The sequence below is a fragment of the Pristis pectinata genome, chromosome 20, assembly GCF_009764475.1.
Source record: "Pristis pectinata isolate sPriPec2 chromosome 20, sPriPec2.1.pri, whole genome shotgun sequence".
Lineage (NCBI taxonomy): Eukaryota > Metazoa > Chordata > Chondrichthyes > Rhinopristiformes > Pristidae > Pristis > Pristis pectinata.
This window is the reverse complement of record NC_067424.1, coordinates 4712348-4728199: the sequence shown is the minus strand read 5'-3', so window position 1 is coordinate 4728199 and position 15852 is coordinate 4712348. Positions and strand designations below refer to the sequence as shown.

At 43.3% G+C, this 15852-nt stretch overlaps 1 pseudogene; it reads right to left on the bottom strand.

The window, feature by feature from the left end:
* Positions 1-15852, bottom strand: part of LOC127580721 (plasma membrane calcium-transporting ATPase 1-like) — a 289484-nt pseudogene that overhangs the window by 272461 nt on the left and 1171 nt on the right.

Genomic DNA, 15852 nt, shown 5'->3' with positions numbered 1-15852 from the left:
ATCGCAGACCCTTTCACTAGCAGGAGGTAACAGATGGAAATGTTTGCCCGTAGCACAGAGATGTGAGCTGGTTTTAGATTCAAGACTCGATCCACTATTTGAGCTCAATCTAGGATACACTTGCATCCAATTTTCCCCTGGCATGGCAGAACAACCCTAAATATTGAAACCACTGCACTGTAGACAAGATATTAGAGGCTCAATTTGTCTGTGAGAGTGATGGAAGCCAAATCCTCTTTCCTTATCTGTTCAACACAGAGGAATTCACATAGCACACCAACTTGCCTCAAAACCATAAATAGGTGGACATTCAGAAACTTCCAGCACAGGAGTTTGTCATTTGGCCGACCTTCTTGAGAAACTAAGGAACCTCATCAGGCCAATCCCAAACCTTGCTCCATGGCCTTACAGGTTACAACAGCTCAGGTGTTTATCCAGGTACTTTTGATCACGTTGAGGATTTCTGCCTCCATCTCCACTTCAAGCAGCAGGTCCTGGACTTCCACTTCAAGGCTGACAAATTTTTGCATAATTTCCCTCCAACCATGCTACCATTAACAAAAATAAATGCCTCTTTGTCATTGACCCCTGATATCAAGAAATTGAAACTTCCTGTTCAACATATTTAAGCTGCTTTACATACTGATTAAATCTCCAAGTGAGGAGAACCATAGCTCAGCCATCATCTCCTCACAACATTCACCAACTCTGGCAACATCTCTCTGGTTCTATCACAGCCTTCCTGTAATGCGGTGACCAGATCTGCACATGGTATTCTAGTGCAGCCTCACCGGCATTTCACAGTTCCTACAGGACTTCCCTGCTCATCTTCCTAGAGATGTCTGGGTCTCCATTGGTTGTGAGGCTGTCTTGCTGGACCAGAGGGCAGACATGGATGAACCACAGTGGTGGGTCTGGAGTCACAAATAGGCCAAACTGGACAAGGATGGGAGACGTCTTTCCCACACCACCAGGTTCAGGAACAGCTACTTTCCTACAACCATCAGGTTCTTGGAACCCACCTGCATAATCCTAACCCTACCTTAGCAACAAAACACTATGGACCACCTCTTGCACTATCATAGACTTGTTTTTAATTGTGTTTTTACACTAAAGTCTTGCGTTTGCACACTTTCTTCTCCCCTCCCCCACTGTATGGGGTAATTTATACTCTGTATTGTCTGTACCCAAGTGCCAGTGACACTGCTGCAAGGTTTTCATTGTACTGGACCCTCGCCCGACTTGTGCACATGACAATAAACTCGACTTGAAGGATATGTGAACCATTTGGAATTTTTCAACAACCTGGCAGCTTCACAGTTAGTTATTGAAACCAGCTTTTGCTAATTCCAAATGACCCAAGCATAAAACACAGTACAAGTGCCAATTTTGTCATGTAGTGTGTGCAGGTGACAGTGAAAAATTACAAATATAGGAGCAAGTCATTTTCACTCTCAAGTTTGCTAATTCTACTTCGAAAAGAAAGTTGAACATTCAAAGAGGTGACCAGCCTTCTCTTCTCCAGTCATTACCAACTACCTACAACAGGAGGAGGATTATTTGGTTACTGCCATGTATAGCACATCAGTGCACAGTCAAAAAACATTACTATCCAGGTGCCCTGTCATGGAACCCATGCTCAAGCTGCTTCCAATGCCACCTTGGAACCATAATCAATAAACCACTAGTCAAACATTTAGCTCCCTTTCCTACAATATTACTTAGGGTAACTTGCAACAATCTCACAGGGATTTAGAGAGACCAAACCATGTTGAGTTTTGAACTCCAAACTAAGAATATAGTTGCCCAAGAGGCAAAGTGGCATTCACTGGACTAATTTGTGGGTTATGGGGTTCTCCTGGGAGAAGAGACTGGGTGGCATTGGCCCATACTCTCAGGATCTTAGAAGGTGTACAAACCTACACATAAGGTTGGCTCCTCTGGCCAGAGCTTCTAATACCAGGAGCTGCAGCCTGAGAACAAGGGATTGGTCATTAAGAACAGAGGAGAGATTTCTTCAAGATGTTGGCAACTATTGGATTTCTTTACTCAGTTGTGGATGAGCAATCATTGTGGATATTCAAGACAGATTTGACAGCATTTTTGGTTAGTAAGGGAATCAAGGAAAAATGGGAACTGGTGGGAAAGTGCTATAGTAGTCAGCTGCGATCTTGAAAGGTACATTTTTTTAAAAATGGGCTATGTTGTTCATCCTCCTCCTATTCCATACGCACCCCACCAGTAAAACAAGATAGAAGAATGGTTGAACCAACTACTTCATTTCAAACACAAGAAAATAACCAACCTGCGCCAAAATTAAGCACAGAGATTCCTCACATAATTATCTTATTGCAATTTGTGTCATTAGGTCATTGAGAAGCCAGAGAACGGTGGAGGGTGGTCAAAGAAGAAGAAAAAAATAAACAAAGCTTCCATCACAAGACCAGAAGTGGGGATTTTAGGTGAGAATTACACAATATTCAATTCCCTTTGCAACTCAGCAAATGAAGCAGTCCATGCCCACATACAGCAAGACCCAGACAACATACATTCATGGGCTGATAAGTGGCAAGCAATATTTACACCACAACAATAACAATTGAAAGTACCTACAGGAGGTGCTGCCTCAAGGAGGCAACATCCATCAGAGATCCCCACCATCTGGGCCACGCCATCTTCTCGCAGCTACTATCGGGCTGGAGGTACAGAAGCCTGAAGTCCCATATCATCAGGTTCAGGAACAGCTACTTCCCTTCAACCATTCTGTTCTTGAACCAACCTGCACAACCCTAATCACTACCTCAGTATAACAACACTATGACCACTTCGCACTACAATGGACTGGTTTTCTTGTTCTAATTGTGTTCGTTCCTGTATAATTTGCGTTCAATGTTTTCCTTGTGAATCTTGTGTATCTGATGCTATGTGCCTGTGATGCTGCTGCAAGTTTTTCATTACACCTGTGCATACATGCACCTGTGCACATGACAAAAAAACTTGACTTTGACTTCAATCTCCAACAAGAGAGAGTCTGCCCTTGATATTCAATGTCATTACCATCATGACACTCCCACCATCAATATCCTGGGAGGGGTCACAAATGACCAGAAATTCAAATGAACCAGCCACTTAAGAACCACGGCTACAAGAGCAGGTCAGAGGCTGGGTATTGGAATTGGTTTATTATTGTCACAAATACGGAGGTACAGTGAAAAAAACTTGTCTTGCATACTGTACGTACAGGTCAATTTATTACACAGTACAATGAAATAGTATAAAAGAAAACAATATAGAATGCAGAGTAAAGTGTCACAGTGACAGAGAAAGTGCAGTGCAGGTAGACAATAAGGTGCAAGGTCATAACGAGGTGGATTATGAGGTCCAAAATCCACCTTATTGTACTAGGGAGCTGTTCAATAGTCTTACAACAGCGGGATAGGAGCTGTCCTTGAGCCTGGTGGTACGTGCTTTCAGGCTTTTGTATCTTCTGCCCAAATGGGAGAAGGGAGAATGTCCGGGGTGGGTGGGGTCTTTGATTATGCTGGCTGCTTCAGGACCTTGGCAGAGAGAAATGTAGACAGAGTCCACGGAGGGAAGGCTGGTTTCTGTGATGTGCTGAGCTGTATCCACAACTCTCTGCAGTTTCCGGACAGAGCAGTTGCCATACCAAGCCACAATGCATCCAGATAGGATGCTTTCTATGGTGCATCGATAAAAGTTGGTGAGTGTCAAAGGGGACATGCCAAATTTCTTTAGCCTCCTGAGGAAGTAGAGACTTTCATGGCCGTGGTGTCTACGTGGTTGGACCAGGACAGGCTTTTGGTGATGTTCACTCCAAGGAACTTGAAGCTCTCAATCCTCTCAACCTCAGAACTGTTGATGCAGACAGGACCATGTCCAACACACCCCTTCAGGAAGTCAATGACCAACTCTTTTGTTTTGCTGACATTGAGGGAGGCATATCCTATGGCAAGTGACTCACCCTCTGATTACCCAAGGCCTTTCCACTATCTACAAGTCAAGAGCATGATGAACTACTTTCCAATTGATGGATGAGTGAAGCTCCAACTACTCTTCAAGCAGCTTCATACTATTCAGGTCAGAGCAGTCTACTTGACTGGTAACCCATATCCACCAATGGTACAGTGATTGCAATGTCTACCAACTACAAAATGCACTGCAGTTACTCACTTAGGCTCCTCCAACAGCAGCTCCTGAATCCCCTAACCTCTGCCAGCAAGAAGGACCAGGGCAGCAGGTGTATGGGAGTCACCACTTCCTTCAAGGTTCCTCTCCAAGATGCACACTATGCTGATATCGGCATTCCGTTATCACTGCTGGTTCTAAATGGTGGACCTTGCTCCCCAATAACACTGTGAGAGCACCCTCACTGTGGACTACAGTGATTCAACACATCACCTCACCACCAATGTATGGGTGGGCAACAAACACTGCCCTTGCCAGTGATGCCAAGGTCCTGAAGCATGAAGAAACAAAAAAAACATTGTATAAATTAGTAGAAAATGCGAGAACATATTCAGTAGGTATCTCAAGACACAAGAGACTGCAGATGCTGGAACGAGGAGACAAAAAAAAACTGCTGGAGGAACTCAGCAGGTCAAACAGCATCTGTTGGGGGTGGGGGGGAACTGTCAACACTGAGTCAAGACCCTGCATCGGAACTCGATGCGTTATGACGTCTTGATGCAGGGTCTCAACCCAAAACATCAACAACCCCTTTCCACCCCACAGATGCTGCTTGACCCACTGAGTTCCTCCAGCAGGCTGTTTGTTGCTTCAGTTGGTATCTCCTGCCTGTTATGTCCTCCACATGACCTTTTACACCTAGAGTCGCACAATAATTTCAGAGATACCAAGAGTACAGGGAAAGGCAGTTATCTGAAGTGAACAGAAACTCCTCAGGAACAGATAACAGCAAAACCTGGAGCCTCTTAATTATCTCTTCCAATTATCCTTTAAAATAAGCCAAACAAAGCTAACCTTTAATCTTGCAGTCAGACAAGCCAACAAAACCATCCTCAGAGAGGCACAGGAGCCTTACTGGATGAAAAATTGACAACAGGCTCATAACAAAATGTTAGGGTACAAGATTTAGTTAAAGTAGTCTTAAGGAGCATCTTTTACAAGGAAACCTACTTCCTCAGGAGGCTGAAGGAATTTGGCATGTCCCCATTGACCCTCACCAATTTTTAATCAATGGATGCACCATAGAAAGCATCCTATCCGGATGCATCACAGCTTGGTACGGCAACTGCTCTGCCCAGGACCGCAAGAAACTGCAGAGTTGTGGACACAGCTTGGCACATCACGGAAACCAGCCTCCCCTCCATGGACTCTGTCGACACTTCTCACTGCCTCAGTAAAGCAGCCAACATAATAAATGACCCTACCCATCCCAGACAATCTCTCTCCTCTTCCCCCCCCCCCCCCCCCCCCCCAATCGGGCAGAAGATACAAAACCGTGAAAGCACCTACCACTAGGCTCAAGGACAGCATCTATCCTGCTGTTTTAAGATTATTGAACGGTCCCCTAATAAGATGGACCCTTAACCTCACAATCTACCTCCTTGTGGCCTTGCACCTTACTGTCTGCCTGCACTGCACTTTCTCTGTGACTGTAACACTTTATTCTGCATTCTGTTATTGTTTTCCCTTGTGCACTGATGTGATGAAATGATCTGTATGGATGGCATGCAAAACAAACCTTTTCACTGTACCTTGGTACATGTGAGAATAATAAACCAATTTACAAGTAGAAAGTGGGTGATTTGAAGCAGAGTGGTTTAAAAATGGATGCAATCTTCCTACCCCAACACAAGAGTGGCTATGATTGGTTAATTCCATTCGCACAACAACCCAATCAAACCTGCTGACTGGATTACAGAACGTGGCCTATTCTCCATTCTCTGCATCTCTAATGACAACACCCAACCTGGACTGACAACAGTTGCCTGGTGTTCACTTTAGATATTGTGGACTTACGGTGACACACTTTGGGAGATCCAGTTAGGGTAGGACACATTCCATTAATGGCATGGCCCGGAGAATACTGAAGAACAAGGAGACCTTGGTGCACAAGTCTGAAAATCCCTGAAGGTGGTAGCACAGGAAGGTAGGTTACAGGATGCACGTCTTGGTGCAACTTTATTACACTTTACAGAGGAGACCAGATAGAGGTTTTCAAAATTATGAGAGGCATAGATAGGGTAGACAGTCAGAATCTTTCCCCCAGGGTAGAAATGTCAAACACCAGAGGACATGCTTTTAAGGTGAAAGGGGGTGGTGGGTGGGGGGAGAAACATTTGAAGGCAATGTGAGGGGCTACTTTTTTTTTCATTAAACAGAGTGATAGGTGCCTGGAATGGGGTAGTAGTGGAAGCAGGCAGTTTGGTGGAGTTTAAGAGGCTTTTAGATAGACACATGAATATGAAGGGAATGGACGGATATGGATGATACACAGGAGGAGGACACTTAATGTAAATTGGCATCAAGATCGGCACAACATCGTGGGCTGAATGGCCTGTCCAGTGCTGTACTGTCCCACACTCTGGTTAAGCCATAGTCGGAATACCGTGTGCAGTTGTGGTCACCACACAATAGGAAGAACGTGATTGTATTGAAGGGAGTGCAGAGTAGGTGCACCAGGATGTTGTCTGGGATGGAAAGAGCTTCAGTTATGAGGAGAGACTGGAGGGGATGGGTTTATTTTCCTTGGCGTGCAGAGGGCATGTAAAAGTGGAATGCAAAACAATGACATGCACGGATAGGTTAGATAGGATGAAACAACTTCCCCCAAGGTACAGGGGTCCAAGACTGAAGGGCATAGGTTTATGGTGGATTTAGAAGGGATCCAAGGAAGAATTTTTTCTCCCCCATGCAGAGGGCGATTCCAATCTGGAATGCAATGCCCGAGAAGATGAGGGAGGCAGATACTCGCACAACATTTAAGCAACATCTGGCCGATCAGTTGAATTATCAAGGCATAGCAAACCCAAGTGCTGGTAAATGGGATTAGTGTAGGTGGGTAGTTGGTCAGCACAGACATGATAGGCTGAAGGGCCTGTTCCTTTGCTGAATGATTCCAATGCGTCAAAGAGGATATCTTGTGCATTGCATGGAATAACGCACCTGCCTTTAAGCCACAAGCAAACCCAACTCAGTAAAGAAGCTACAAAAGAGTCACTGAAGTTGCTGCACAAGTCCCGTTTCCTCAGCTCTTTAAATAGACCGTTTTCAGAGATTCACTTCTTACATAACTTAAAATGCCAACGTTACAGATCCCAGCACCATTTCTAAATGCCTTCACTAATTCAAATGCTCTGCATGCAGTATCGCATTTATTGCCTGCGGCTTTGCTGTTATTATTCAAGGTAACCTTATGCAATTTGGAGAACGGCAACACCAGCCAACAACATCTTAAGAGTGCAGTGGAACCAAAGGAACATTAATAAGGTGTCAGATGCACACAACTGCCGTCATTCCAAACTCCCAGCAGTAGCAAACATAGCCCATGACAATTAAATGTCAGCTGGAGTTATAAGTGCTTCAAAAACAAAATTTTACCAAATTGCTTAGAACCATTAAGATGTGCAGTGGGCAATCCACAAGATAATGGTTTTACTTCCAAGCCAAGGCAAGGAAAATAGTCTAAATTTCCCTTCTGGCAAATGTACACAAGAACTATCATTGCCTATGGCGTCACAAACTTCCTTCACCCTCTTGCATTCTCCATCAATACAAAGTTATAGATCTAATTATGTGCAAGATGCAACATTTTAAGAACCTGAATCTAGAGTAAGAGAATGGTTTAGCATTGACAGTTAAATCAGCGATGTCCTTACTCAGAAAGGAACCATTCTGCAGATATTAGTTAAATAAACAGTATTTTTCTTCTGAAGACATTAAAAGTAAATAGTGAAAAACATCCAAAATGAGGAACAGTTGTTGTGGTGGTTTAATCTGTCGTTTATTTGCCAATTATGGAATTGCATTCCGGGATTCTGCAAGGCTCGAGTTGGACATGCACAAGGATTATCTCAAGACACCAAGCTGTGGGAAAACTCAAAAGCAAAAAACTGCAGATGTTGGAAAGACAACTAAAAACTGAAAATAGCAGAAGTACTCGGGTCAGGCAGCATCTGTGGAGAGAGAAACAGAGTCAAAGTTTCAGATCAATAACCAGTCATCAGAAGAAAGTGAGAAAACAAAGGTCCTAAATTGTCAAGAAGGGGAATACATGGAGAGAACAAGTGAGGTGGAGAGCGAGAGAATCCAGGCGACACAAACATCATTGTGTCATCTTAGCGAGGGTGATGAATGTTTGCTAATCACAACCAATCTGTGTGGAGAGCGTGTAAGGAGAGAGGGCAGGAAAGAACAAAGAACAAGTGCAGGAACTATGAGGTACAGAACCTCAGTAGTTGCCAGAAACCTGAAATAAAACTCAGAAACATTCAACCTAACATTTCAGGTGGATGATCTTTTATCACCACGTTGCTCCCTCCACAGACACATAATATTTATAATATTTTTAAAAGGGAGAGCCAATGCTGGTTTTTAAGTCCAATTGAGCAGTCCATTGCTTGTTCAAGGAGATTAGATTTTCACCCCAGGACTCAAAGATAGAAATGAAAGGCCAGGTTGGTTGTATGTAATGAGAGAACTACAAATTTAAATAGAAACTATGCACTCGGAAACTGACCCTCACTCAAGGGAAGAGTAATACAGGATTGGTAATGTGACGTACAGCCATTTCTTCCACATATGAACTGCAGATTGGGCACTTCAGAAACTCCTACTTCATTTGAGGAGATTCAGTATGTCAAAGACTAACAAATTTCTATAGATTTACAATAGAGAGCATTCTGACTGGTTGCATCGCCACCTGGTATGGAGGCTCCAATGCACAGGATCGCAAGAGGCTGCAGAGGGTTGTAGACTCAGCCAGCTCCATCACGGGCACAACCCTCCCCACCATCGAGGACATCTTCAAGAGGTGGTGCCTCAAGAAGGCAGCATCCATCATTAAGGACCATCACCACCCGGGACATGCCCTCTTCGCGTTACTACCATCGGGGAGGAAGTACAGGAGCCTGAAGACCCACACTCAATACTTCAGCCATCAGATTTCTGAACAGTTCATGAACCCATGTGAATACTACCTCATTATTCATTTTTGTTTCATTATCTTTTTAATTTATAGTAATTTTGTGTCTTTGCACTGTACTGCTGCCGCAAAACAAATTTCACGTCATCCAAGTCACTGATAATAATTCGATTCTGACTGGCAATCAGTCCATCCCTCCAACATCATTGTAGAGATTAACAACTGCAGAAGCCATTAATTTCATAAAAAACATCTTTTAGATGAGATAAGCCAAGGCTACATCTGGTCTCTCAGCCAGGCACAAGAAGATCCTACAGGTTTGGTGACAGAGTGGTTACAGAAACTGGACCAACTTCCAGCAGCCAGACACCAGAGTCTTACCATCACCTAGACAGCTGGAGAATAAATTCAATTAAATATGTCTGGAAAAAAAAGTCTAATTGGTGAAACTCCTCATTGCCTACAAACCCTCTTCTGGTTCACCGAGGTCCGCATGGGAAGGAATGTCCCACCCGACACAATATGACTTGAGACCCAGAAATGCCTCAACTGATTGTTCAAGGACTATAAATGTTGGCTTTGTATAATTAACGGGATGTGGGTGTTTCTGGCAAAGGAGGAAAAACCTACTTATAATCCAAAGGCAAGGTAGCTCTAGAGTTATTCTGGCCAACACTTACCCCACAGCCAACATTCTAAACAATTATTTATTCATTTTAAATGTAGGACCCCCGCTGTGAGAACTTAGCTCAAGGACTCCTACATGACTTCCACATCTACAGCGTCTTTCACGAGGAGCACAGGCACCATTAAATTCAGCACTTTGCAAGAGAAGCACTTGTAGCATCAAGATCCTGAGAAGTGCTTTGTACTGTAAATGTAATTCTTTGTTCACCCATCCTTCGGAATTATTTTGTTGTTAACCAAGGAAGAAGAACTGATACACAAGTCACCTTCACTCAGTGCTACGTGTGTACTAAACATCAGAGATCAACTGGCCCATCTCTTCAGCTGGACAACCAAGCCTCGGGAAGGGGCTACAGGTCAGAACGTACCCCTATCTCTACTCTCAACCCTTGTACTAACCTCACTGGAAACTTGAAATTGTTGTTGCAATGCACTGACTTTGAGTTTGACTTTAGGAACGTTAAGAACAATGAGGCCACATAACGCCCAGAGTCTATTCTGCCACAGGTTCATGGCTGATCCAGCTCAATGGACCCATCTTTTCTCCACTTCCCTCAATGCTTGCAGTTATCAAATCCTCAAACATCAGCTTTAAAATGAACCATTAATCCTGCAGCAATTGCCACATTTCTGCCAACCCTCAGCATGGAGGAATGTTTTCTATGTTCACTCCTAAAGGGCCTGGTTCATTCTTAGGTAGTACATAGAACACTACAATATAGGAACAGGCCCTTCAGCCCACAAGGTCTGTGCCAACTATGATGCCAAATTAAACTAAACCTTATCTACCTGCATCCCTCCAGTCCCCACCTGTTCGCATGCCTCTTTAACACGACTCTCATCTCTGCTTCCACCAATACCCCTGGCAGTGCGCTGTGTGTAAACAAAAAAATAACTTACCCTGCATACCCACTTTAAACTTTCCCCCATCACCTTAAAGCTATGCCAATTTCACATTTCTATCCTGGATTACATACTCTTGTAAACGCCCCAACCAGTGGATAGAGTCTCTCCCCATCTGCCTCATTAGCTTCCTTTGATAGCTTGAAAGGTTTGATAAGCCCTTCTAATTATCAGGAATACAACCCCAGTTCACGTAATTGCTCCAAGACTCGGCCTTGTACACCCCTGTTCAGCCTCTACCATCACCAGGGTATGATGTCCATTATGAAGTATCTAAATGAGGCGCTGCCTCAAGGCGGCGACATCTATCAAAGATCCCCACCATCTGGGCCATGCCATCTTCTCGTAGCTACCATCAGGCAGGAGGTACAGAAGCCTGAAGTCCCACACCACCAGGTTCAGGAACAGCTACTTCCCTTCAACCATTCAGTTCTTGAACCAACCTGCACATCCCTAATCACTACCTCAGTATAGAAACACTATTACCACTTTGCACTACAATTGACTTTTTATTCTAATTGTGTTCTTTCTTGTAAAATGTATGTCTAACTTAGGGTTTTCTTCTGATGCTATGTGCCTGTGATGCTACTGCAAGTTTCTTATTGCACTTGTGCATATGACAATAAACTCAACTTTGACCATTACAAGACTTGCAGTGTTTATCAAGCTGCTATTTTTTCCCACCTCACGTTTTAGTTGAGCAGAATATTCACAAAGAGACGGGAATAAAATATCTTGAAATAACCAATCAAGGCAGAGCAGTGACCTACACAAAGTAAACGCTATTAACAATGATCCATGAAAAGCTAAACAAGAATTCTGATTGGGAATTGTATAAAGCACAATGGTTTACCTTTGTAACACACAAGATGGGACAAATAAATAGCACAATCATCCATTGTTGATAAACTAGAGGAGTTTTGCTTTTTAAAAACATTCAGGAGTGAGCTATCAAAAGGTTACATGCATTCCCATAGACCACTCATGATAGTGCCTAACATGTGGACATCACAATGAGTGGTCCATTGTTGAAAAAAGGTTTATTTTGCTCTCCAAGCAAGAGACACCAATGCAAACTGACACCTTTGCAATGACATATTAATGCACATACTTTCAAATAATTTATGTAAAATCTCCTAAATAATTAAGCCATGTTTTGTTCAACAGTGCAAGAGAAGAAAGCCAGACTACTATACGTTGACATTTCATACCAAATAAAGGCACATTTCACATTGTGAATAAATATTTTAAACAGTCACTTCCCAAAACCCAAGTGTAAGCTGCATACAGAAGAGGACGGTATTTATTTTCCTTTTTGTGTAACCATACTCCCATTTAAACAAAGTTCTGACCCCCACCCCTATGCTTTTGACTATTTCAACTACCTCTTACCCTTGCATTTTCACAGCATTGCAAAACCACCATGAACATTGAGACCATTTCTGTCATATCTCCATGATCAGTACAGGATGCACTTTTCTGAGACCTGTTCCCTCCCTGGCAATTCTCTCCACCTTCCTCGCCCAACCAATTATCAGCCACATACAGAAACATTCCCACAGAGATTTGAATTCCATTGGGAAGATTCGACAACAAAATAAAACTATAACTGTTCAAAATGAGCCAGGATTTAGTCGAGAGTGCCACATCAAAAGAAACTGCTTGAAGTTAAATACACAAATCTGAGCAGAATTTAAAGAGTCAAGATTCAGACACAGACATTTGATTTTTTTTAAATACATACTGAAATACTGGACACAGTTGCAGAGCTAAAGAGCTCATCCTAGTTCATGCACATGCCGCAAATCATTCTATTTTAGGCCAAATCTACTCAGTGAGTGAATCAGACCCACTAATGGGATGAAAAGGCCAGTAGATGCACAAGGTAGCTCAGATAACCTAGCATAGATCATTATGCACAGGCGATACACTTCAACAAAACATCAGCCTAGTACTGCAGTACGAATGCACTGCATCATATATACATTGGGTCTGGTAGCATTGCAACAGTTAAGTTACTGAACCAGCATCAGTTCCGAAGTATTGACCTAGAGACGAGTTTGAATTATAACATGGCAGCTGGGGAATTTAAAATTTAATAAATTACATGTAATTTAAAAAGCTATTCTCAGTAATTGTAACCAAGACACTACCAGATTTTCATAAAAACCCAGCCCAGTTCACTAATATCCTCCAGAGAAGGAAATCTGTTACGCTGACCCAGTCTGGTCTTTGTGTCTCTCCAGACCTACCTATGTGCTGCAGAGACAAGAAATGTCCGTGGTACCACTGACATCCATGTCCATGAACAAATAAAAAAAATCTACATGAACAACCTGAAACCAAAAGGGAGGCACACTCATGCCAAATACCGAACCTCATAGAAAATGAAGGAATCAGCCCACATCCCAGACAGGGGAAGGACATTTAGATCTCACCCCAGCCAAAGCATCATATCCACTTCATGTCTAACAGAGGGTCATCTTCACCAAGATAATGTTAAAGGTATGCAGTGGGCATATGGGGGAGGGAAACCACAAAAACAGCTTTAAATACAGCCCTGCATGTAGATTTACTATGATGTGAACTGCTTTTGTTTCTTGTCCATTCAAGTAACACATACAAAGAGGCAATTATTATAATTTCATGCTTTGATCATTAACTGGTTGCTGGTATTTTATTTGTGGTCATTATGAACATAAATGATACTGGATTTTGTTCCACTGAAACAAACTAAAATTTCCTCTATGATCTCAAATTTGGCAGCGCCTTCCACAGCAACCCCCATGGGCAGCAGCTGTTACAGCAAAGCCCTTAAAGATTAACTTTAAAATCTACATTCTCCCATTTCCAATAAAACCTAAAGGTCAAGTTTCATTATTTTAAAAATCAACCAATTAAAGTACTTTTGACTACTCAGATTGTGTTAGCAATTTAGTTCAGGAAATATTGCAAAAAAAACCACATTGTCCAATTACAGATTCCAGTGTGATCCAAAAAGGAAACAAAGAATTTCCAACTAGACTTAATATACTCTGAAGTTGAGATGGATACCAAATTATAATAATTTAATACTCACAATGGTGTAATGTTGATACAAAAGCCACCCAATACTGTAGTTGAAACTTGGACTCTTGGTCATTTTAAACTCGTTCTCAACCCACAGAATTTAAACACAACAGTTAAAAATATTGGTCAGTGTTTTATTAATTTGAAAGACAGCCAGGATACCTTCGTTTGTTAGACCAGTGTCTATCTAAATAGTTAGTATAGCACATTTCTAACTAATCCTACATTTAAAATTAATGCCTTGGACTATTTACTGTACTTGGATACATCAATTAAATGAACACACTATCTTTGCTCAGTCCCTGGGAACATCAGTCTCACAAAACAAATCCTTACATTTCTCCACACAAGACGGTTTAATCCTCCAACACCGGACAGCCAATGTCAGTTACCATACGAGGTGACTGTTACCCTGTGATGTTGCCTATACAGCCGGCACATTTCAGTATTTATACCGATTTTAAGAACACCTTTGGTCAATTGTACAGACATTAGATTGTCAATTTCCTTCAACTCGTCATGTACATGGGGATAATACCGACTCCACAGTGGTCACGTTACCAACACAGCAGTGAGCAACACAAAATGTTTCTCTTCCCAAACTCAAACGGTGCAAAGAATTCACAGCAACTCACGGTTAAAAGCCAAAAAAATCAAAATGTTTACACCTCCTTCCAATTCTTTGATGGTCCCACCCACTGTGATGGATGTTGCAAATTACAGGACTTCTGAGCGTTATTACATCTCAGAAGGAATGCTGAAATAAATCAAGGGAAATATCTGAAAACTGGAACGATGGTGTTTGGGATTTTACTCCTTTCCTGAACTTGATGGTATGGCACAGAATAGAAACTCAGAAAACGTACTAAATCTGCTCAGAGCCATTCGACCGTGACTCCAGCCTGTGACTGGAAGGTAGGTGAAAACCCATCTGCCAGTTTATTAATCCAAATTATTTCCTCTATCGCCCTCTCTCTGCACACCATTTCGAAAAGCTATCAGTTCATTTTAAGGCTCGGGCATCCTAGCGTTTAACGATTTCCTTGGCTGAGGTAGGAAAAGTTGAGGACGAAAACTCCCACATTATCAGCCCTGACCTGCGACAATTAAAAATGCATCTTTGCAACAAAGAACACAACCCCTTATCCCCCACCTCGACACTCAATATACCTGCACTGTAATACACAAGATTGGGTGGAGAGGCATCTAAAATTGTTTAATCCTCCCCAAATCCACGCACGAATTAACTATGCAAACCCAGAGCCATGTCCTGCAATGCACGGTGCCCTGGGAAAAAAAAGTCAAGGACACTCGATAGGTGAAAATAAAACCCCACACGTTCTTGTCAAAGGTTTGCATCTTGATGGAACCGCTGCAAACAGTGATGCAACCGATCAGGATAATAAACGGCAGTCATTAAGTGCAATCCAGGAAAAAAAATGTACATAGAACAAAGCACGCTCCTCATTAATAAAATCCTCCCGTCCACGCTAAACATTTTTCCCCATATTAAATGACGAGACTTTGTAACACAGTTAACCAAATGTTCCTCTTACAAATAAAAGCCGCAGATGCTGGAAATATTTTCCTTCCGAAACAGAGAGAGAGAGAGAGAGAAATTCCAGTTTCTTTTTAGCCATTAATTGCAATCAATCCAATGTTAAATCAGGGAAAGCATCGCTCTGTTTCCAACTGGCGCAGATTTGCCCACCCTAAAATATTGCATTGCAATTGGGGGGGGGGGTGGAAGAGAAAGGGGTGGGGGTTTCCAACTGCGACAAGCACTCTTGAAAAGGAGGAGATAGGAGCGGGAGGGGAGGGGACGGGAGGGGAGGGGACGGGAGGGGAGGGGGGGGAGGGGAGGGGGGGGGGAGGGGAGGGGGGGGGAGGGGACGGGGGGGGAGGGGACGGGGGGGGAGGGGGGGGGAGGGGACGGGGGGGGGAGGGGGGGGGAGGGGACGGGGGGGAGGGGGGGGGAGGGGACGGGGGGGGAGGGGGGGGGAGGGGACGGGGGGGGGAGGGGGGGGGGAGGGGACGGGGGGGGAGGGGGGGGGGAGGGGGGGGGG